The sequence below is a fragment of the Cervus elaphus genome, chromosome 32 (genome assembly GCF_910594005.1).
Source record: "Cervus elaphus chromosome 32, mCerEla1.1, whole genome shotgun sequence".
Classification (NCBI taxonomy): Eukaryota; Metazoa; Chordata; class Mammalia; order Artiodactyla; family Cervidae; genus Cervus; species Cervus elaphus.
Window position 1 is genome coordinate 20,118,797 of NC_057846.1, and position 23,414 is coordinate 20,142,210.

A 23,414-nucleotide genomic window follows, 5' to 3' on the forward strand; every position below is an offset into this window, starting at 1 on the left:
TCCTCATAAGTTAAAATAGAACTACCATGTGATCCAGCAGTCCCATTTCTGGGTATATATCCAAAGGAAATGGAATCGCTAACTTGAGAAACTATCTGTACTCCCATGCTCATTGCAACATTATTCACAATATCCAACAGAACATGGAAATGATCTGAATGTCATCAATAAATGAAAAGAAAATGTTATATACACCTATATATGTGTGTGTGTATGTAGGTATGTGTGTATATAAATATATGTGCATATATATGTTTATACATACTGTGCATACAGACATATGCATATATATATATATTAGTGTGTACATATAATGCATTATATATATGTATACATAATAGACTATTACTCAGCCATAAACAAGAAGGAAATCTTGCTGTTTGTGACAATATAGATGGACCATAAGTGTGTTATACTAAGTGAAATAAGTCAGAGAAAGACAAATACCATTTGATCTCACTGATATGTGGAATGTAAAACATTGAACTCATAAAAACAGAGAATAGAATGGTGATTGCAGAGTATGAGGGGATATGGGGAGATGTTGACCAAAGGGTTGAAACTTCTAGTTATAAGATGAATAAGTTCTAGAGGATCTAATATAAGCATGGAGATAATAGTTAATAACACAGCATAGTATTCTTGAAAGTTGTTAAGACAGTACATGTTAAGTGTTTTCACCACACATATGAGTAAATATGTGTTAATTATTCAAGGTGGTGAATATATGTGTTAACTAACTTTACTGTGATAATCATTTTGCAGTATATAAATGTATCAGATCAACAGACTGTACATGCTAAACTTATATGATATTAAATGTTAATTATATCTCAATTAATTTGGAAAAATATGAATGAATATGAGAACTAAACACAGTGCTTAAATGTTGATCATGCCAAAAGATAGAAAACCTGGAGACATTAATCTAAGAAAGGAAAACCATCCCTCTCTGCATGGCCTAATCCTAATGACAAAATAGAGGTGGCAAAGGAGCCATCTCTTGTCTATGTTTTTATTCTTGCACACGCTGTAAAGTGTACTAGGTGCTAGATGTTCAGACATGAGCCTATAGATGATGCGTGTCCCTGATGATTGCAGAACATTGCCCCCAAATACTCCAGTAACACAGGAATTGTTTTCAACTGGATACTACCAGATTTTAAATAAGATGATTCTATTTAATAGGAAAAATAGACTTTATTAACAAGAATGGGAAGCTTAAACTTCCTGTGGACTATACATAAAGGGAAGGGTCAGCAAGATAGAACTCTCTGGCACTTCGAGTTGCTAAAACCAACAACAACAACAATAAAAATAGACAGACAGATAGATTAAATCACTGCCTTGCAACTGTGATGGTTTTTGACCTCTGCTCAAATACATATTCTATGACTTTCCAACTCCTAGTTTTACTATGTGTTCTAGCTTTGGATCCTGGCTCCTTTGAATGGAGTTGAGTTTGATGCTAACATTTTTTTGACACTGACCTGCGCCTTGTGCTCAACCAGTAAATTGTGAATGACACCTCCTTGCTTGATTAATGAGTGGTATACACCATGAGCTAAGCAGTTACACTATTATTATTATTACTGCTAACTACCGGTAGTACTATCACCAACATCAACTTTCATAGTATATGCTATGGAAGAGGAAAAAAAGAATGACTCACTTTGTGGCCCTAAAGAACTTACAATGTGCACATAGTCATTGCTCATTATATTTGATTGATTCACACTCCTTTATATAGGAGAATTTAAAATTATAATTAAGGCTTACAATAGTTGTCAGTTTTAGAAAGGTAATATTACATGACATTTTCACTTTCAGCTAGGGATTTTAGGGAAGTTTATAAATATTACCTTGTTGAACTTCACAAAACCCCTCTCAGGTTATATGTATAAAACTCACTTGCAGAGAATTACTAAAGAAAAAAAAAAAAACAACTATCCATTCATATCAAGTAATCTGCCCCAAGTCAAAAACAACTCTTAATATTGTTCTTTCCAGTTGGATATAGCAATGAAACCTACCATCTCAAGCCCATGTTCTGTGAATGTTTTCCATAACTGTTATTTCTCTCAATGTGAACTGGTAAAACAATTAGAATATGTTATCATAATCTCATCTCTTGCTTAGGAGAGTAAGGCAAATTTACAAGCATTGATGGAACAGAATCAGTCCAAGGCTTTGCTGTATTTGTGATTGCCTGTTACAGCATGTATTACGGTACAGTAGGTAGAGGTGAAACACGAATTATAAACGCCTTCTGGCCAACTTCTTGGCCTTGTCATTCATCTAGAATACGTAATTACCACTTCTAGCAATGCTGACTTGTGAGGGCAGCTGACACTGTCTGTAAGGGTGATGTAAACCCAAGCCCGGTTTTTTATGAGGCATGTATGGGACCAGTTTAAGCACCGACCCAAATCTTGGCCTCCTCTGCTCGGCCCACTCCAGAGACTAGACCGCCTGTCCCACCTCCAGGCAGAGTTACTCTGTCAGACTTCCATCAGTCCTGCCTGCTTGTTGCTAACTTCTTCTTCACTATCTTTTTCTCTCATCCCATATACTATATGCGATATACTATCCCAATGGAGCATATACTATCCCAATTGCTCAATAAAATATTTGGCTTCAACCTTCCAAATAACTCCAAAATCTGAAAATGTCTAATCACTCCACAGCTACCATCCTGTTTCAAGCCGCGGTCAGCGCTTTCCTGGGCTGGTGAAACAGCCTCTGGTTGGCCTCCTTGACCCTGCCCTTCTTCCCCCGTGTTAGGTTACTCTTGACACACCACCCAGGACAATCCTGTCCACACGGGAGTCAGATCATGTCACATTTCTGCTTAAAGCTCTCAAAGACTTCTGGTTTTGAGTGAAAGCCCACGTCCTTACCAGTGGCCCACAGACCTCTTCACAATCTTGGTCCCAATACTCTCCGACATTATCTTCTACTTATCTCTGCTTTGTTCACCCTTGAGGTTTCTTAATTTTAATATTCCAGACCTGCCCCAACTCAAGGTCTTCTTGTGCTCTTACCCCAGAATTTCAGTGACTCACTTTCTCACCCAGTGAGGTTCTTCATTCAAATCTTGTCTGCTCCAAGAGAACCTTCATAGCCATTTCACCCAAAATCGAAACTTCTCCATCACCTGAATTACTTTTTTCCTTTACATTCTTTGCTACCTAACGTTATATATATGTATAGTTTTATGTATATATATACACACACACACACACACACACACATACACACATATATATATATATATCCCTCCAACTGAAAACTGTATGTGGTCTAGTCTTTTTTTTTAAATAACTTTATCATTCCCATCATTATTACAGTGCCTGATACAGTTTTATTGAATGAATGAGTGAGTTACTGTGAATCACAATGATCTCTACTTCCTCTTCACTTTTATAACTTTATACCATTCATTTGGAATGTAATCATTGTCTGCTATGATTTTTTTGTTAACATGTCATGAGAAAACATCCTGGGATTCACAATTTGATTATAAACACGTTATATAAAAGGAAAGTATTAGTATGGCTTTGTATTACCCACCCCCCATGCCTAACTCAGACGTGCACAGAAAGGTGAATGAAGGAAAGAATGGGAAATTAAACAGACAGATACAGTGTGCTTGGTGAGTGATGGGTCATGGAATCCAAGAGTAGAAAGGGGTAGCAGAACTGGAATCTGAGAAGGATAACTGAGAATTAGAGATTAAGGCAAGGGAGTTGTAGGCACCTCATCTGAGGAGTCAGGCTGATAAGAGCACCTTTCTATCCACGTGAAATACAGTTGTCCCTGATGAATTGAATATTCAACCCACATGCCAGCTTCTTTTACTCAAGTCTTCCTGCTTGTCAGAGCTCTATTTGGCAGATACCAGACACCGCTCTGCTAATTTTAAAAACTGGAAACAATATAAGCAATTGAGACAAATAACAGACCCCGAGAGACTGCACTCTTTTCTGTATTTCACAAATGTTCCTGCTGAATCAAATCTTACATTCTGAAAGGTTAGGCAATGTAGTTCTAGAACAAAATACAAACTTAGATTGGCTGATTTCCAAGTGAGGGAAGTGAAGTCACCCAGTCGTGTCTTTTTGCGACCCCATGGACTGTAGCCTACCACACTCCTCCGTCCATGGGATTTTCCAGGCAAGAGTACCGGAGCGGGTTGCCATTTCCTTCTCCAGGGGATCTTCTCAACCCAGGGATCGAACCTGGGTCTCCCGCATTGTAGGCAGATGCTTTACCATCTGAGCCACCAGGGAATGTCCTGATTTCCGAGAGCCTAATTCTAAAATAATAGAAATTTCAAGTGCAATTCTGGAATATTTTAGACTCAAGGAATATATGTGTGTATACATATATATGGCTATATGACTTAGTAAACTGGTCAGAGGAGAGCAGGTGTATATACATATGGGTGTATGGTGGAGAGGGGAGTGGTTAGAGGATTTGGGTCAGTGAGAAGGGATGAACAAAATCTGGAAATAGTACCTAACTTTGTAACACACAAAAATATAGAATAGAGTGAGCAGAGCTAAGTTTTACTCTAAAGAGGGTTGTAGAGATCAATTATGTAGGCAGACTGGTAGAAAAGTCTACAGAATAGTCTACTGGTGAAGAAAATAAAAAGAGAAAGCCATACAAGAAAACAGCTTTGAGAGGTGGTGTGATGAGAGATCGGAAGTACGCTTTGTGAGAATGGGAAACCCTAGGACAGATGGTGGAGGGGCTGAGGGTGTGGTCTGGCATGCAGCTGAGAGCCCTGGGTTCATGTCTGTGCTACCTTCCACCAGCTGCCAGGATGGCACGAAGCATCCTTGGTATGTACAGCATTGCCCTCATCACCTGCATCTTTTGCTGTGTCGCTGTTTAAGAACATTGTCCTGTTTGAGTGAAAGCAAAGATTCAGGTATCAAGAGGGATTCCACAGAAACATTCACTTCCAACCTAAAGTTTACTAGAACATAGGTTGTTGTTGCTAAATCAGCACTGTTTCCTTATTTTTGTCATCGTTTCCAATGAGCTATACTTTCAAGTTCTTTCATTGGTCTTCTCCCTCTCTCTGAGACTTTTTAATTGACATCTTTGCAACATACATCCAGGCTTCCCTGGTGACTCCGATGGTAAAGAAAATGCCTGCAACATTGGAGACCTGGGTTCAATCCATGGGTTTGATCCCTGGGTTGGGAAGATGCCATGGAGGAGGGAATGGCTACCCACTCCAGTATTCTTAGCTGGAGAATTCTGTGGACAGAGGAGCCTGGTGGGCTAGAGTTATACGGGGGTGGGGGTGGGGGGGGCATCACAAAAGAGTCAGATACAACGGAGCAACTGACACTTTCATTCTGCAACATACAGAGCTCCATCCAGGTGCCTTCCCCTAAAGCTAGGAGACAGTATTATGCACTCATTTGAACGTTGCTGTTGAGTCTGATTTGTGGCATGTGTCCACTGCTTCTAGGGTTTTCTCAAAATTCCATCACTTTTATGTATCCCTCAAACTTCTGAATCACCCTCTTGCCTTAGTTTTACCCCTCAACATAGCTTCTGAGACTGTGTCAATGAGCTTCTGAGACTCATCTCGAGAGGGCTGAAGGAGTGGCTCTATTTCTGAGGAAATTATGGCATGTGTCCCTCTCAGAGTTATTGGCCCCACCTTCAGCTCAGCGTTTCCAAGAATCAGACTCATTACTGAATGCGCTATTCAACACCATGATTATGCCTCTGTTCTCTCTCAATCAATTTCTCCTCAGCTCCTGTTAACTGTGGAGGGTTTTTATGTCTCCCCACTCAGATGACTCTCCTCCTCCTCCTCCTCCCAGATCTCACCTGAAAACACAAATTTTCCATCTTTTCTTTGCCTCTCGATGCCTCTCCCTTCTGTTATTTAACTTTGCAATTGTACCACTTAACTCTGCCAAGTATCTTGACATGCAGCTTGCTCAAAAGCTGAAAACTCATCGTATTGTTGCAGACTCCTCCCAGATTAAAGATCTGTGCTTCTGCTTTGTGCATCATTACCTTTGTAGATAAAAGAGACAAGAAATTTAACAAAACCCAGTGTTAAATCTTCTGATAACATATGAAGGTCGTCCTAAGGCTGTTAATGTTATACATGTAAGCTCTGGTAAATGCCTAACATACAACATCCTGATAGATTATCTGCTATTAAAAACAAAGACCTTTCCATCTTTTATCATAAAATGACTCTATGCTGAGCCATTATGGTATAGAAAAAAGTGGTGATGAGAACAAGAGGGAGAAACATTTGGATTTGTGTCTGCCTCATCCTCTCATCGTGCCCTTAGCCAGGTGAGTGTCCAGTCAAGACCACCATACTGTTTTCACACCAGTTTCGAGATTGCAAATCAGCGCAGGTGCAGCTGGTTCCCTGCACCTCTGATCCTGCCTTAACCATAGCTCTTTGTACCCATGCTCTGAGGCTTTCAGACTCAGCTCTGAGTGCACTGAAGCAAAATTAGAGCAGCTGGGTAGAGTGTCAAAACAGCAGAGCTAACATCAATGCAACACCCCAGTGACTTCCTGCAACCCAGTCTACAGTGCTACATCGGTGGTGGTTGAGAGGCTATAGATTAGCTTGCATTCATATCTGGATGCAACGATTTGTGCGAACTTGTTGGAAAACCTCAATGACATAATAAATCATTTTTCCTATGAGCTTAATTGAGTTTCTGAATATATGTTAGTGCCAGTTCAGAATACGATTCCACAGTTTTATTCTCAATTACTGCATTAATCTTTTGGTTGCTTTCTTAGCATGCATGTAAACAAATGAACAGTTTGACCTGCTTAGTATGTAAAAGAATAGCACTTTAAAAAAAAGGGATAGGTTTATGATTCAGTTCAGTTCAGTTCAGTTCAGTCGCTCAGTTGTGTCCGGCTCTTTGCAACCCCATGAATCACAGCACGTCAGGCCTCCCTGTCCATCACCAACTCCCAGAGTTTACTCAGACTCATGTCCATTGAGTCAGTGATGCCATCCAGCCATCTCATCCTCTGTCATCCCCTTCTCCTCCTGCCCCCAATCCCTCCCAGCAGCAGGGTCTTTTCCAATGAGTCAACTGTATGCCCCAGTTAAATCTTTGGATAAAAGGATTGTGATATCATTATTGTTACCATTATTATTTGCTGTGACCAATGTTATACATTTATATAATTGAATCAGAAATGATATAATCATGTTTTTTGCTGTCTTGTTCAATTAAGTGCCCTGAGTAAAGTAATATTGTCTTAGGTTCTGTTTTGTTAATTTGCAGGCTGGTGATGGAATATCATCCTTTTGACTTCTAGATTCCTTGTAAGTAAACGTGATTTTTCCTAAAACTGAGATTGCTAAAATATTCCACTGTTTATTTTTTGCTTCTTTAAGTAAAACATAAAAATAATTCTAAGAGAAATCTTTTTTCTCTATGAAATTCTTTATATTTGCTGAGAGTTTATTGGTGATCTTATAAATTTGGTACGTAAGTATGTTTTCTATACAATCAGTGTCAAGAAAGTAACCCTCTAAAATTTTATGACAATCAAACTTCTAAAAACCTTTCAATAATGATCTAATGCATTATGAATACTAGTATTACATGTTAAATACTAAACGAATTCAAGTGAGGGAACTTTGAATAGTAATAAAACCATTTTCTTCTTTTATCTGCATGCCAATTACCATTAATTCACTTGGTTTTCGCTGAAATCATGCTGATCTTAAAAAATAAAACTTTAATATTTATGTGGACAATAGTTGTTCTTTTAGGAACATTATTATACTGTGATAATAATTAATATGCATTCTTACTTAACTATTTGGAACCCAATTAGAACAATATTTCAAACAAACACAAAATCTATGAACCAGATGAATCATTGAGGTTGCTGTTTATTCAATGCATCCCCCAATTAAAATTCAGCACTTGATATATTCCACAAACTGCTGGAAGGTTTAATGTTGATGGTCATGTATTGATATGTTGTGGGGATAATCAATTGGAAATTGATGTTGTGCTCATCAACAATGTGGTTGATGCTTGGTGCTGTCCATTAAGAGACACTTGAAGAAAACATCAGGTACTGGACCAGCTTTCCATTCCCAGGAAACATTTCTGAAGAGGGGAAGGAAAGGTGAATCATCCCAACCTCCCGATTTCCCACCCTTTCCTTTGGATGTATTCTTCTTCCCAGTGGTGATCCTAGAAGGAGGTAAACATGGTACTTAAATTCTAGAAGCAATTTGGAGTTCATTAAGAGATAATTGTGTTTCTAAACTTGCTGGGAAGTACAGACTTGAACAGACTAATTGTGTGTATGCCAGGCTTCTGTCAGTCTCAGTATTCAAGATACTCTTGTCGGCTCTCCATGAGATTGGTGTCGTTCATGATTTGTGTGCCAGAAGCTGCTTGAATCCGTATCTCGTTGGCGGTGTTTGCTCCTTCATCATCAGTGAAGACAGTGGTGGGGAGGCTGGGCTCCTCTGAAAGGAGTAGTTGGTGGGGGAGGGAACCAAAGGACCTTAGTAGTGTGGAGACTGTGTGGTTCTAACATTTAGTTATTTCACTCTTCATGTGTGTGTTGTTTTTTTTTTAATTTTGTAAGATAAATGTCCATGGGAATAGCACAACTTTAATGTATGAATAAAGTGTAACTTTATTTCTGGCAAAACAGCCCATGAAGTGAAAGTGAAAGTGCAAGTCACTCAGTCGTGTCTGACTCTTTGCGACCCCATGGCCTATACAGTCCATGGGGATTCTCCAGAGCAGAATACTAGAGTGGGTGGCCTTTCCCTTCTCCAGGGGATCTTCCCAACCCAGGGATCAAACCCAGGTTTCCTTCATTGCAGGCAGATTCTTTACCAGCTGAGCCACAGGGAAGCCCAAGAATACTAGAGTGGGCAGCCTATCCCTTCTCCAGCGGATCTTCCCAACCCAGGAATCAAACTGGGGTCTCCTGCATTGCAGGAGGATTCTTTACCAACTGAGCTACCAGGGAAGCCTCAAACAGCCCACAGTGAAAGACAAGTGTGTATGTATCTGTATATCTGTACCCATTTAAAAAAATGTTGCTCTTGAGTAACGTTAACAGATCACAGTTAGACTAGACTCTGTATTGGGTTCCTAAAACACATGACAGCATCCCTATTACATAATAATCCACATTCACATCCGTAGCCATTTTTGGACAAAAAAGAGAAGAGGACAAAGTAGGTTGGAAATAAGTCAGCATGCTCTTAAAATGATACAACCAATGGGAGTGAGCATGAGTGGAAATGGAACACCCTTAAAAACAAGTAAGTTCTCTTTTAGCAGTGAGGGAGTAACAAGAAAAACAATTTGACATGTAATTGTCATAAATTAATTTTCTAGTCATTACAGGTGTGCCATAACAGTTCTGATTGTGATAAATTTGTTTGGAATCCATGTAGTTCAAACATTTGTTTTTAGAACTGTTTGTCACTTTAAACTACTTAAGCAATTTCCTGCTTTTAATGAATTTACTGCTTGGAAGCATTGACTGTAAATTTGCAAGACCAAGTGAATAAAGCTCCCCCATGGAGGGTAGGGCAAACTATCGCTGTGAGCATTTTGTGTGTGTTATGAGATGATGTTTTGAATGCCTGCCTCCCTTCAGTCAGTGGATATTATTTTGAGTGCTATGCTAGAATATCAAAACCTGTTCCATCTTCAGTGAAATTATCTTTTGCCAAGCAAGTGCTTTAAGGCACAACCCCAGAATATCTCAAATACGTTTTTCTGTTAGTCTATCTACACTCCCACCCCCATCCCACATTTAGGGAGTGTCATTGCAGATAATGTGCAGTGAACTTTCTTTCCATAACCAATTATGGTTGCTCCAAGGTGAATCACATGCAATGATGCCCTCGGTATCATAGTATTTCTCACTGGTCCCAGGTTGATGTGCCTGGTGGGACCACATCTGGCATTGCTTCTACTCTCTCTCTTGGCTCTTCCCAAGAAGCCTGCCCTCCTACTAATACCAAGTCTAAATCCAGCCTCTGTACCCCACACAGTTAAATTTTGGAGACAGTCTTGGGTGAAGTAGAAATGAATAGCTTTATTGTTTTGCCAGGCAAACAGGGCCACAGTGGGCTAATGCCCTCAAAACTATATGTCCTAACCTGGATGGGGTAGTGAGGAGTTTTATAGTAATGGTTCAAAGAGGGCGTGATCAGTTTTTCTGATGGGTTGGTGGTGAGATAAGAGGAAGTCAGCATCATCAATCTGGTTTCAACCAGTCAGGGGTCTGTGTGCTTGTGGGCAATAGACATTTAGCTTTCCCCACCCTCTGGGTGTGTCAGTGTCTGCAAAACAGCTCAAAGATTCTGTGCATGCCTTGAAGGGGAATTAAGACCCTGTCCCAAGGCTGCATTATTGTTTCTTTGCATCCCCTCCCTCCCCTGATTTGCAACTGTTTGAATTTGTTCTTTGGAACTCAGGAGTGGGTCACAGGTGCTGAATGAATCCTGTTTCTTAGAGTCAGGAAATGGGAGACCCAGAAAGATTTCTGTGCCCTGGAGCCCCATAGCGTCCTGCATGGTTTCACTGTGTAATCAGACCACAGATAGGGCATAACCATGGAAAACAATATTAAACTAATAATTCATTGTCTGGAGTAACATTTCCCTAACCTTCTGTCTCTGTTCAAATCCTACTCACCCTTCAAGCCTCCAGAAAACCTCAAGCTCTTTCATGAAGCATGACCTGGTGATGTCCTTCTGCAGAATTAATATCCCCTTCTCTTGTCTAAGTGTGAGGACACTCTCAAGACATTGATTATATTGCTTGCAGTGATTGGTGGTTTAGTCACTAAGTCATGTCTGACTTTTTGCAACCCCATGAACTGTAACCCACCAGTCTGCTCTGTCCATGGGATTTTCCAGGCAAGAATACTGGGGTGTGTTGCCATTTCCTTTTCCAAGGGGGTCTTCCTGACCCAGGGGTTGAACTTGGGTTTACTGCCTTGCAGGTGGATTCTTTACCAGCTGAGCCACCAGAGAAACCCTATATCACTTAGAGTTTGCCTTTTATTAGAATTTGATTATTCTTCATTTTTCATCCAATTATATGCTTAGTACTGTGAGAAAAATACAGTGTCACTTTTCACAGAGTAGGTACTCAATAAGTGTTTATTTATATTAGCAGTTCAGTTGTACTCACAACAGTTTTAGAACCTTCCTTAGTTAACAGTATAAATTCCAGAATATTTAGAGATGGTCCATGTGAGGCTGCCAGGGTTAATACCATGACGGGCGGCCTGGACCTAAGTTTTAGCTTCCCCCGAAATGGTAAGATTCCCTACCCTCATCAGGTAACCTGGAGCCAGCCAATCAATATGCGCCCAGTAAGAACAAAGGGAGAGCTGAAAAGCCCGCGAAAGTCTGTACCGATAGAATTACTTTGCAAACATGTAACCAATCCGCTTAAGCCAGCTACTAACCGCTTTTGCATATCTTATAAATTTGTGTACCAAGCTTGAGCTCGGCGCTTTCTGACCCTGCACCACTGTGATGTTTGTGGCAGAAAGCCCTGGCTCGAGACAGTAATAAACTTCCCTTTTTGCGAGTTGCATTGTCTTGGAAGCCTTCTCTCTCTCCCCGCTCGGGGATTCGGACATCGGGCATAACAGTCCATATATTCATTTTAAATACTCACAGGCATTTTTATCATGTGGATTTGATATTTATTTCTTTAATCTTGTATATCCTTTGATAGTTTCATTTATCATAAATGCTTTGGAAAACATAACAATACTTAATTTGGACTATGATAAAATGGCCTGCAACAGAGTGTTCACACACTCATTCACTCATTCTGGGACTACTCAAATCTAATCTTGAGCTTGTAGTATTCTGCAGCGGACTTGTTACATGGTATATGGTGTGGTATATTCTATGATAATGAAAGAAATCATATACTTTAAGACCCCAGATAAGGAGCCAGTTATTCCCTAGAAGTTACTCTTCTAGGGATGGTTGCTTCACTGAAATTTTGCCTATTTGTTTGTGTCAATTAAAAAATTAGTCACAACCTAAAAGTCAAGAGCTATGTTTTCTTTGGCAGAAATTTTTAGGACTTAAGCCCAGGAGACAGCATCTTAAGTAGCTTGAGAGAACAGCTCTGAGGGGGAAAGGGAGAAGAGCCAAGTTATATAGAAGTTGTGCAACAAAGGGCAGGTAGTCTGACCATCAAGAACTTATTGATAATTAAAGGAAATCAGATATCCCAAGTTAAGAAGTTTAGTGCTTTCCTATGAATGGGAAGATGCAAGAGTTTGGGTTGATTGAAATCATTCCTTTCATATGCATCTCAGCTATCTGGGGTCAATAATTTGCATTTTCACACCCTGAGTTCCTCAAGGCTCCCCATAGGGAGGGGCTGCAGCCTGTTGTGGCTGCCAGGTCCCACAGCCCCTTCTCCTTCCTGAGTGCCCTGGAGGGCTGGAATCACTGATGACCATGACATCCTTAGTTATTGATATGGCAGGAAATACTTTGTTTCTCATTTGGTGTCAAAAGAAATATAATATTTTTTCAGATAAATAAATAATATGATCTATGATTATAAAACATTTGTTGATCACTTACTGTCAGACACATTTTAGTTGTTTAACATGTATTAACTCATTTAATGGTCTTAGCTATTATCAGCATTTTACTCTACCAGTGAAGGTAGGCACAGAGTAGGCATATTATTTGCCCAAGGCTACATAGCAAGATGGTAGCAGCATCAGGATTCAAATCTAGATAGTCTGATTGAAAAGCCCAAGCTCATGATGTCTCTTTTAGGATGCTGACTCCGATGACTTTGTGGAGTGTGGGTTCTAGTGGGGAGCAGTCAGGAAAGCTCTTGCCATTTCCTAGATGAACAACTGTTTGGGAAATGATGGAAAGAAGTGGCAGGGTGAAAGAGCTTTGGGGGATTGGAATGAGTGTGCTGATAGGATTTAAGGAATAATTGACTGTATGAAGGAGAGAAAGAGGTTGAGAATGTATATTCTAATCTGCTAGTTTCAAAGAATGTAGACATTATATCATCAATCAGATCAAAAATAAAGGAGAAGGAACACATCTCCGGAACAAGACACTGGGTCAAATTGTAGGCATATTGTCTTAAAGTTTTCATCACAGTGGAATTATTCAGAGAGTCATTTGGAGGATGGATCTGGACCATGAGAGGGAAAGTGAGGTAGAGAGATTCAGGTCTGAGAGTCATCAGAGGAGGGGGTGTGAGGACTCTTGGAGGAAATGGAGAACACAGGTAGGCAGAGGGGAGGGCCAAGAGGAGACCTCAGTGATAGCCAGGCAAGTTGAAGATGCAGAGCAAGTTACTGAGGACATGAGAGACAGCAGAGAAAATACAGGAAAAACATGAAGTTTGAGAATAAGTAGGAGAAGAAAATTTCAAAAATTAAAGTGGTCAGTGCAGGCTGTACTAACTTGACTGGAAGGACTGAAAGAAGACAGTGAATTTTACAGTGAGTAGATCTTTCAGTGAAGCTGTAGGATGGAAACAAAGAAATGAATATGCTTTTAGTAAGTTAAGAGTAAGCATGAACCATCTTTCACAATTTCTGCAGAGTGATAGCGGTGTTACAGGAAGCATTTTTCTTTCTGTTTGTTTTGTTATTTTAATATGAAAGAGCCTTGAATTTTGTGTATACAGAGAAAGAAAGATGATGTGGCGAGCAGAGATGAATGACATTATGGATGAGGGGATAATTCAGAGAATTGGGACATGGACAAAAGAGAAAGATAGAGATGGGGTAGAAATTAGATCTCTGATTTCCTGTGTATAGGGAGAGACAGTTGTTCCTCTGGAACTAGAGGTGAGACAGAAAAGGGTCCCTGCAGGTAGGTTTGAATGTAGAAGTCACTCCTTTAATGGATTTCATTTTCTTCAGAGATCAAGTTGCTCAACAAAGAATCATAGGAGTGGGGTTGAAGATTGAAGTTAGAAGACATATCATGAAAAAACACAGGGTTGGTGAATAAGGACAAAAAAATCAAACAGCATCGTGAGGCATCCACAAATTGAGGTTGGAAACCATCCATTGGTCACTGAATAACTTTATCTGATTATATGATTTGCTTTGGGAATTGTTCAGCTCTTTTAGGAAAGAATTAGAGCCTTGTTTGATTTACCTTAAGTAACCGGGGGTTTGTAAATAAAGGAATGTGGGGATCTTCATGATGTCCACAATAAAACTGAAACTCATTCAGAATTATTCAGGATACTGCAAATCTCAAGCCACCTAGGACCAAGCGCCAGTCATCGGCATCCAGATCTGTTGTTATTATGCTTTCTCCCTCAGCTACAGATACATACAAATGAATAGGCTTCCCTAGCATCTTATAACTTATTATAATAGCTCTGTGTGCCGGGGTTCCCCAGACCACCCACAGTTCCATGTTTCAATGGCACTCACACGGCTGCTCAAATCGTACTCATAGCCATAATTTATGTTGATAAAAGGTACAGCTCAAACTCAGCAAAGGCAAAGTACTGGGTGAGGTCTGAAGGAAACCAGGCACAAGCTTCCAGGGGTCCTGTCCCGGGGTAGTCACTCAGGACACACCACATGGTCCCAGCAAAGAGCTCCAATATCATGTGTGGAACCCTGTCTGCAAGGAAGCTTGGAGAGACTTAGCGCCATGAGTTTTATTAGAGGAGTTCTGCTAGGCAGATACTACCTGGCACATACCCAGATTCCAGACTCCCAGGAGGAAAGCAGGTGTTCAGTGTAAACTATAATATTTGTAGAAATAGTTCAGGCCCAGGGGGCCACCCTGTGAATTTCGGTGATGGAGAGGGGCCCTCTCAAAATCCAGGTCCCCAGGTGACAACCAAGGGCTACACTGTGAGTAACCTTGCAGGTCAATTAGGTTAACGATTATTTTCACACTCTGCCCCTGCTACTCCTCCTATTTCTGTCTTTGCCACATGATTTCTACTTATTTAGATATTCTGCTCCTTCCTTACTTCTGCCAACTCCTTCTCTCTTTCCTGGCTTCTCTGCTCTCTGCTGTCTATTATCTATGAATCTCCTTTGGAAACCAGTTGCAAAGAGAACTTCATTGGTCCACCTGGTCTATCTGGACCCTGTGAGGCAGAGCTTTTAGTGCTGGCCACTCAGAGAGGTCCTGGCGAAGCCCATGAACTTGTTGTGTGTGGTCCAATCAGCTATGAGTGCCAAGGTGGCATCAGATGTTAAGTTTTGCTCAGAATGTTCTTTGAGCAGCTCAAACTTTCAGGGAATAATAGACTCCTTTCCAAAGCAACAATATCCTTTATGCAGGGACTGGGAACAGAGAGAGAGGATGGTTGGGTTTACCCAAGATTGGGAAATGATTCGGATGTGAGAAAATCACCCAGAATTATTAAAAGTTATCAATCTCAGAGCACAGGCTTAAGAATGGAAATGTCATATTTGTCATGCTAATTCATCTTTTTAAAAATCTTCTTTGAGCACATTGCTTTATTGGTTTTTAGTTATCTATTAAATGTAACCCAAATGTGTTATCCTTTCATTATCCACCTTTTTATTGTCATCAACTTAACTTCTGGTCTTCGTTTCTAATACAGCTTTACCCAGGATTTGACTAGAACTCTGCCTTGTTCCACAGAGAACATTTTGGAGTTCTTGCTTTTACACTGCTCTATCTGACTGGAGTGCCTTGTGCTAGAATCATTACTCCTCTCTCATGGTCTAGTTGAAATGGTACCTCTTCCAAGAAGCCTCCTGCAGTCATTCCAGAGACAAGTGATCTTTCCCTCTTCAATGAACTAATGTGTAGTATGAAACAGAACATGAAGCAAACATTCCTCCAAATGTTTTTAGCTCCTAAACTCAACCAGTAGCACTTTTGAGCATAAATAAAGCTTTAGACTCTCTTTCATCTACCTTAGCAACTACCAGTATTTTCTGTAGAGAGTCAATAAATATGTTTGAATGAATGAATAAATGAATCTGTCAGTATGGCATGCACAAGCATTATTAGGCTGTTTTACCTTTCTTTCAATTATAGTGGCTCCATTGGACCAATTATAGTGGCTCCCTTGGAGCAATTATACTTCTTTTTTATCACTTGGAACTAGATGTCAAGGAATCTTGTGACTTAAGCATGAATAAGAGGGAAACATTTACAGTGAAAACATTAGCTCCTAATCTCACCCCCATAGTACCTACTGTGTATTTAAGTTCCATTGTCATCCTGGGTGCATTTGACAGCAGCTCCATTACTTTTACAAGTACCATCACACTGTGTTATTCTTGATCCAATTCTGTCATTTGAAGGTCACATTAATAGAAGGATGAGAAATGCCCGGTCTGAACAGAACTGCTAGACATCCTGGCAAACAGTCATGCCTCTGCTTGATTGGCAAAATGGGAAAATGCTTTTCTGCCCCATAGGTTTTGTTTTAGTAGATGATCATATTTCAGAAGTGAAATATGAAACAAAAATTAAGGCATCTGACTGCAAAAAGTCCACTTTTATTGTGCTTTACTCTCAAGGAGTGACATGTGCAAATTAGAAAGCCCTATAGAATGGAGCTTATTGATTATACTACTAAAATATTTGTATGCATCCTATTTAGAAAACCTTCCAACATCCTTCCCATAGAGGTGGTATGGGCTTGCCTGACTTAATTACTTTAGTGATTGGTGTGGCTGCACGTGTGTACAGAAATCAAAGGAGAGGGGAATTATCCAGATGTCAAAGCAGTGAAAATGATGAAATATGGCATGTGCTCTGAAAGAGCAGTATGCTTCTGTGTTCTATTTCCTCTTCTCATCTTGAACAGAATGTTAGTAAAACAGGGAAAAAATTAACTACTTAACACAGTACAGTTCTGCCTTCTTTAAAGAAAACGAAATTTATTGTTTGTGAATGAAGTTTCTGTCTAAATGGTGTCATTAGGGAAACATGCTTTCTCATTTCTTAAGCGTTCTTATCAGTACCTGCTAGAGTGAATTTTCAATTTGTGTTGATCTCCTGATTATCTGTCCATCTCCCTTCTCAGGTGAACTAAGTGGAAAGATTGTAAAATAAATGGAAAGTCCACTTCAGTCACTCTTTCCCTTACTCGAGAATTTAGACATTGAATGGAATATCACTAGTGAAAATCATTCAAGAGTTTCTCCTTTCTTGCAAATCAAAGCAAAACTTATAAACACATGGATTTAAGAACGTAAAGATATTTGAGATTGTCCAGTCCACTGGTCCTCAACTCTGTTAGATTCAAAGCTCCCTTTTATACCAAATAGTTTATTATAGAAATTCTGTGAAGTACAATTCACAGAAAATATCACCTGTGTATAATGATCATTTTAAAAAGTTAACATTATGAAGTAATATAAAGAAGGGATAACAGTATGTATGTCCACATGTAAATAAATACTCATGTGTCTCTGTAACAGAAGACATTGCAAACTCATTTCATCTTACATCTACTCATAGGGGCACAGAGAATACGGAACTATAAATGCAATGTTATAAGTGTGTATTGGTGGTGATTTTCTATAATGAGGAATAAGTTTCAGTAAAATTCAAAACAGAAGAGAGTGCAATTTTTCATTATGTGGTTTTTGCTTTGCTGGACAGTTTCATGACAATTAAATCTTAGCCCAAAATATCTTGTGTTCATAACTAAATGGAGTTAGATGATGGGGTTTGATAATTGCAAACAGGTGTCCCCCTTTGAAACTTTCCTCTCCAAAATCCTGCACAATGGGGACTTCTTTTCCCTTCATCTGCCATGTCCTGTGCATTGCCAGGCATTATCATTCCTGGCTTTCACTCACTGGATGATTGTAGTGCCTTCAAGGATTGTTGGGCTTCCCAGGTGGCACTCGTGATATAGAACCTGCTTGCCAATGCAGGTGACCTAAGAGACACAGGTTTGATCCCTTGGTTGGGAAGTTCCCTTGGAGAAGGAAAAGGCAACCCACTGCTTCTTGCTTGGAGAATCCCATGGGCAGAGGAGCCTGGTGGTCTACAGTCCATAGGGTCGCAAAGAGTTGGACACAACTGAAGCAACTTAGCATGCATGCATGCAAACATTGTTACATGAAAGTTGCATATTTACAAGTTTTAAAAAGTCCCTTGGGGCTGCTTCTATTGAGAATTTCTGTCTGATTCAACACTTTCATGCTATAGATTGGGAGAATGAAGCCTGGAGAACTGAAGTAAATTTACCTGAAGTCGCACAGAATATAGCTGAACTAAGTGATCAAGTCAGGTTTTGGACCATTCTGAATCTGACCTTATGCCAACACAGAAGCTCTGGTATAGGCAGTGTCGAGTGGAACAGTTCTCCTGAGAGCAGTGGCTGTAACCTCACCAAGAAAATTGTATGCACATGTTGAAGTAGCCCAGACAGACACCCCAAAGGATCAATATATTTCCTGAACACAAATAAACCAAACGGGCACCTTCTATTCCCACTAATCTCATCCATCGTCTTGTACAATTGTCCCTTCCACTTTTGGAAATATCTTCTAAGCCTTTTCAAGAGCATCTTATAAATTATCCTTCTATCCAACAAACATATAATTTCCTCTCTGTACAGCTTCCAAGCCTCTTCTTCCTTACTTTTCTACAAATATTTCCCATCGTTCATGGTACTTATAAACTTGTATGGTCACCTCCCCTGTAATTGTACTTCTCTGCATGTACTAGTTTTGCCTGTATGTCAAGGGAGAGTTCATTCTCAGTGGTTTTATCTGTCCTACTAATGGATCAGTCCTGAAGGAGCAACTAATTCCAGACATCTAATGTCATGTTAAACACCCTGTGGTCACTCCATGAGTGGTTGACAGATATATATCCACCTGAGAACTGGGATAGGCACAATTCTGATGGTAACCTAATATGAGATATAAAAATAATGAGATTATATAAAATGTAAAAAGTTCTAGATCCTTCAAATATTAGTGATAAATAACAAGCTATTCTTCGGAATGCATTTCATGACATTTGATTATTGAAGTTTCTGGACGAGTGACTGTTTTTGTCCTAGTTGCTATGAGCCATCTCGAGGGAGACTTCCTGTAGCACTCTTCACGATGGAAACTTATCAGTAGAAGGGTCATCCAATTAGTTCCTATGGCTCCAGGCAGAGCTCTGCTTAAACTGTCATCAACTTTTAGCAATCTTCAGAGAAAGAGATTCTACAACACCCCACAGTAACTAGACCCTTATGTCAAGAATTCATCTCTGTCTCTCTGTCTCTCTCTCAAAAAAAAAAAAAAAAGCCAGTTATCTATAAATAAATAAAGTTATTTATTTTTCTTTTAGCATTATTGGAGAATAGCAACCTTGAGTCAAGATGATTAACATGAAACAACTAATAAGCCTGAAGATGTTAAGCCATCTGTTGTTCACTTGCATTGTGCTAAAGAAAAGAGCAGTGACTTTTTTCTTTCTGATATCACTCCCACCTCTCCACATTAAACCAACTGTGCATTTGAGTTATTGTGGTGTTTGAGTATGTGCAACTGCCTTCTCTTCTGCCTATTGCTGTTTATTAACAAATAATTAGTGAGCCCATCCAGTGAAATAAAATTCAGTGAAAATGTCTGGGAAGTTACAAATACTAAAAATCCACTTAAGGGCCCTGTCAAATATGTGTAAGAATTTATTGTCAACTTAAACCAGAAGTACTCAGTAATATTTAATATCCACACTAAATGGCACAGAATTCCATCAGAATGTAGCAATTGATATCATTCTACCCCTGTCATTTCCTCCATTCATCCATCCAACAGATATCTATTTCCATATTTTGTACCAGGGTTAGACACTGGGGTCACAATGAAAGAAAAGTGAAAGTGAAGTCGTTCAGCCATGTCTGACTCTTTGTGACCCCGTGGACTGTAACCTACCAGGTTCCTCCATCCATGGAATTTTCCAGGCAAGAGTACTGGAGTGGGTTGCCATTTCCTTCTCCAGGGGATCTTCCCAACCCAGGGATTGAACCCAGGTCCCACATTGCAGGCAGACACTTTACCATCTGAGCCAATAGTGAACAAAATATTTATAGCTTCCCTTTCCAAATAATTTACCTTTTAATGAATTAGATATTGATCAAAATATCAAATACCTTTATACTATAACTTCATATTAGAAAATGCCATGGACTAGTCAAGTACATCTAACCTGATTTGAAGAGCAGAATATGAAAGAGTGGATGGATAAGTTTTAAGTGACAATATTAAACTTAAACTTGTGCTGTGTGCTTAGTCGCTCAGTCACGTCTGACTCTTTGTGACCCTATGGACTGTCGCCCACCAGGCTCCTCTGTCTACGGGGATTCTCCAGCCAAGAATACTGGAGTGGGTTGCCACGCCCTCCTCCAGGGGATCTTCCCAGCCCAGGTCTCCCACACTGAAGGTGATGGATTATTTGCTATCTGAGCCACCAGAGGAGTTAATAAGGGGAAGGTAGGAGGAGGGAAATGACCCAAATGCGGAAATAACATATGCAGAGCCAAGGAAACAAAAAAGAGAAGAAACTGTTGGAAGACCAAAGGCCAGTTTTCTGGCATGTGGAAAACAGGAGGAAAAGGGTTCTTTCTGAAGTTGAAATGGGATTCAGGAGTCAGATCATTGAGTAACACACAGGTCATGTCAAAAATATAGTTCTCTCTACTAAGAAAACTTGGTAGCCAGTGAAGACTAGCTTTGTATTTTGAAAATGTCTGTTCATCTGCATTGTAAAGAATTCATTGAAAAATGCCAGAGTGAGAACTTCCCCAGTGGTCCAGTGGTTAAGAATCACTTTCCAATGCAGAGGACAGGGGTTCAATTCTTGGTTGTGGAACTAAGATCTCACATCCCTTGTGGAACAGTCAAAAAAGAAAAAAAGTACCAGAGTGAGTGCATGTAGACCTCATAAAAGGATTACAATAGGCAAATCATATTAGAGATATAATTAGGATTTGGGATTGTTGGTGACAGTGGAAAGAAGGGAGATGGATTTAAGAGGCATTTAAGAGATAAAATTAGCATTCATTTTTGATGAGTTGGATTTGGGGGTGCATGTTGGCACCTACTTTTCCAGCACATGAATAGGAGAAGGTTCATTAACACATGTAAATCCATGGCTGATTCATGTCAGTGTATGGCAAAAACCACTACAATATTGTAAAGTAATTAGCCTCCAACTAATAAAATAAATGGGAAAAAAAAAAAGAGCGGAATTGCTGGAGGATTAGTGTGGATGAGAAGATCATGAAGACCACTGTGGACAAGTTGGGCTTGAGGTTTGTTTTTAATATGGAAGTGGACATGGAAAATAGGCAGGTATAGACATGGATCTGGAACTTGGAGAAAAGGCTGTGTGTGCCATTTTAATTTGGAGACTGGGTACAGGTGACAGTTTAAGCCATGGACAAGTGTGTAGTTGCCCAAAGAGAATGCATTGTGAAAAAGTCTCTGTGTATTTAGAGCTACAACCTTGAGGAACATAATCCATATGGAGAAAAAAATAAGCCAATAAGTGAGATTGAGAAATGCAGGTCAACAACGAAAAAGAAAATGAGATTCCTGATAAGAAATGGTCTAAGAAAGATGCTGGTCAACACTGGTCAAACAGCTGGGAGTCCAAATAAGATGAAGATTGAGATACCACTGTTGATATTAGCGCTAGGAGAATTTCTGGATCACTTTGTAACATCCAGTATAGTAGAGTGATGAAGACAGAAACCATATTGAATAAGTGGAGGGTGACAAATAGAACTAATGAGTATATACCAACAGCTTTCTAGACAAGCATTGCCATGAATGGGAAGAAGAGAGATAACAGCTGGAGTTGGAAGAGAATGAGGTTCAGGGAGAGACAGGAATTTTTATATGTTGATAGGAAACTGACTATGTTTAAAAAAAAAAAAAGGTTCAGATGCAGGGGATAGAGAAGATAATAATAAAAGGTTCCTGAGAAGAGGAAGTAGAATGAAATCAGGGTAGAGTTGATGTTAACTGAAAGGATGTGTACTTTCTCTATTGAAGAAAATGAGTGAAAATTATATTCCCATTTGGTCATTATAGAGTATTGAATAGAGTTCCCTGTACTATACTGTAAGTTCTTATTAGATATCTATATCTATATGTGCTTAGTCGCTCAGTCATGTCTGACTCTTTGGCAACCCCACGGACTGTAGGCCACCAGGCTCCTCTGTCCAGGGGGATTCTCCAGGCAAGAATACTGGAGAGGGTTGCCATGCCTTCCTCCAGGATTTTATATATAGTTCTATGTACATGTCAATCCCAATCTCCCAATTTATCCCTCCCCACAGCTTTCCCCTTTAGTAATCATACGTTTGTTTTCTACATCTGTGACTCAGTTTCTGTCTTGTAAATGATACAGATGAACCTGTTTACAATTGCAAGTATATTTTTGATACTGGGAACCTGAGTGAGTTCTCATATGATGTCACCTATTTTTTCCAAGAATTGGTGGCCTGGTGTCTGGTGTGGGTAATGAGAGAATAAGGTGAGGTAATCAGAGCTTTGAAAGTGAAAGTGAAAGTCACTCAGTCCTGTCTGACTCTTTTCAACCCCATGGACTGTAGCCTGCCAGGCTCCGCTGTCCTTGGGATTCTTCAGGCAAGAATACTGCAGTGGGTTGCCATTTCCTTCTCCACAGAGCCAAGTGAGGCCAAGAAGGCAGCCAAGTGAAGGTAGTAATATTTTCCTTTTGGATGCTTGCAGACTTTGAAGAATGGTCATGGAGGAATGTTCCTGACATGGGACTCGAACCCGTGTCTCCTGCATTGCAGGCAGATTCTTTATCAGCTAAGCCACCAGGGAAGCTCAATCAGAACTTTCCAAAGAGTCAAAAAGATCCAAAACAGGAGTTGAATAATAGGTGTTGCTAGTGGTAAAGAACCCGCCTGCCAGTGATGGAGACATAAGAGATGCAGGTTCTATCCCTGGGTCGGGAAGATCACCTGGAGGAGGGCATGGCAACCCACTCCAAGTATTCTTGCCTGGAGAATCCCATGGACAGAGGAGTCTGGCAGGCTATGGTCTATAGGGTCACAAAGAGTCAGATATGACTGAGGTGACTTAGCATGCAATATCCTTATGCAGCAATAAGAGTCTAGTTAAATTTGGTTATCCTGACTTCATTTTAATACTAATTAGGACTTCTGTTTTCCTGAGTTAGGAAGTTCCCCAGGAGAAGGGAATGACAACCCACTGTAGTATTCTTGCCTGGAGAATTCCATAACAGAGGAGCCTGGCAGGCTATAGTTCATGGGGTTGCATAGAGTCCAGGCAGGACTGAGTGACTAACACTTTCACTTTTTTCAAGATGGAGGAATGGCCAGACAAAGATAAGAGGAGCACGGAAG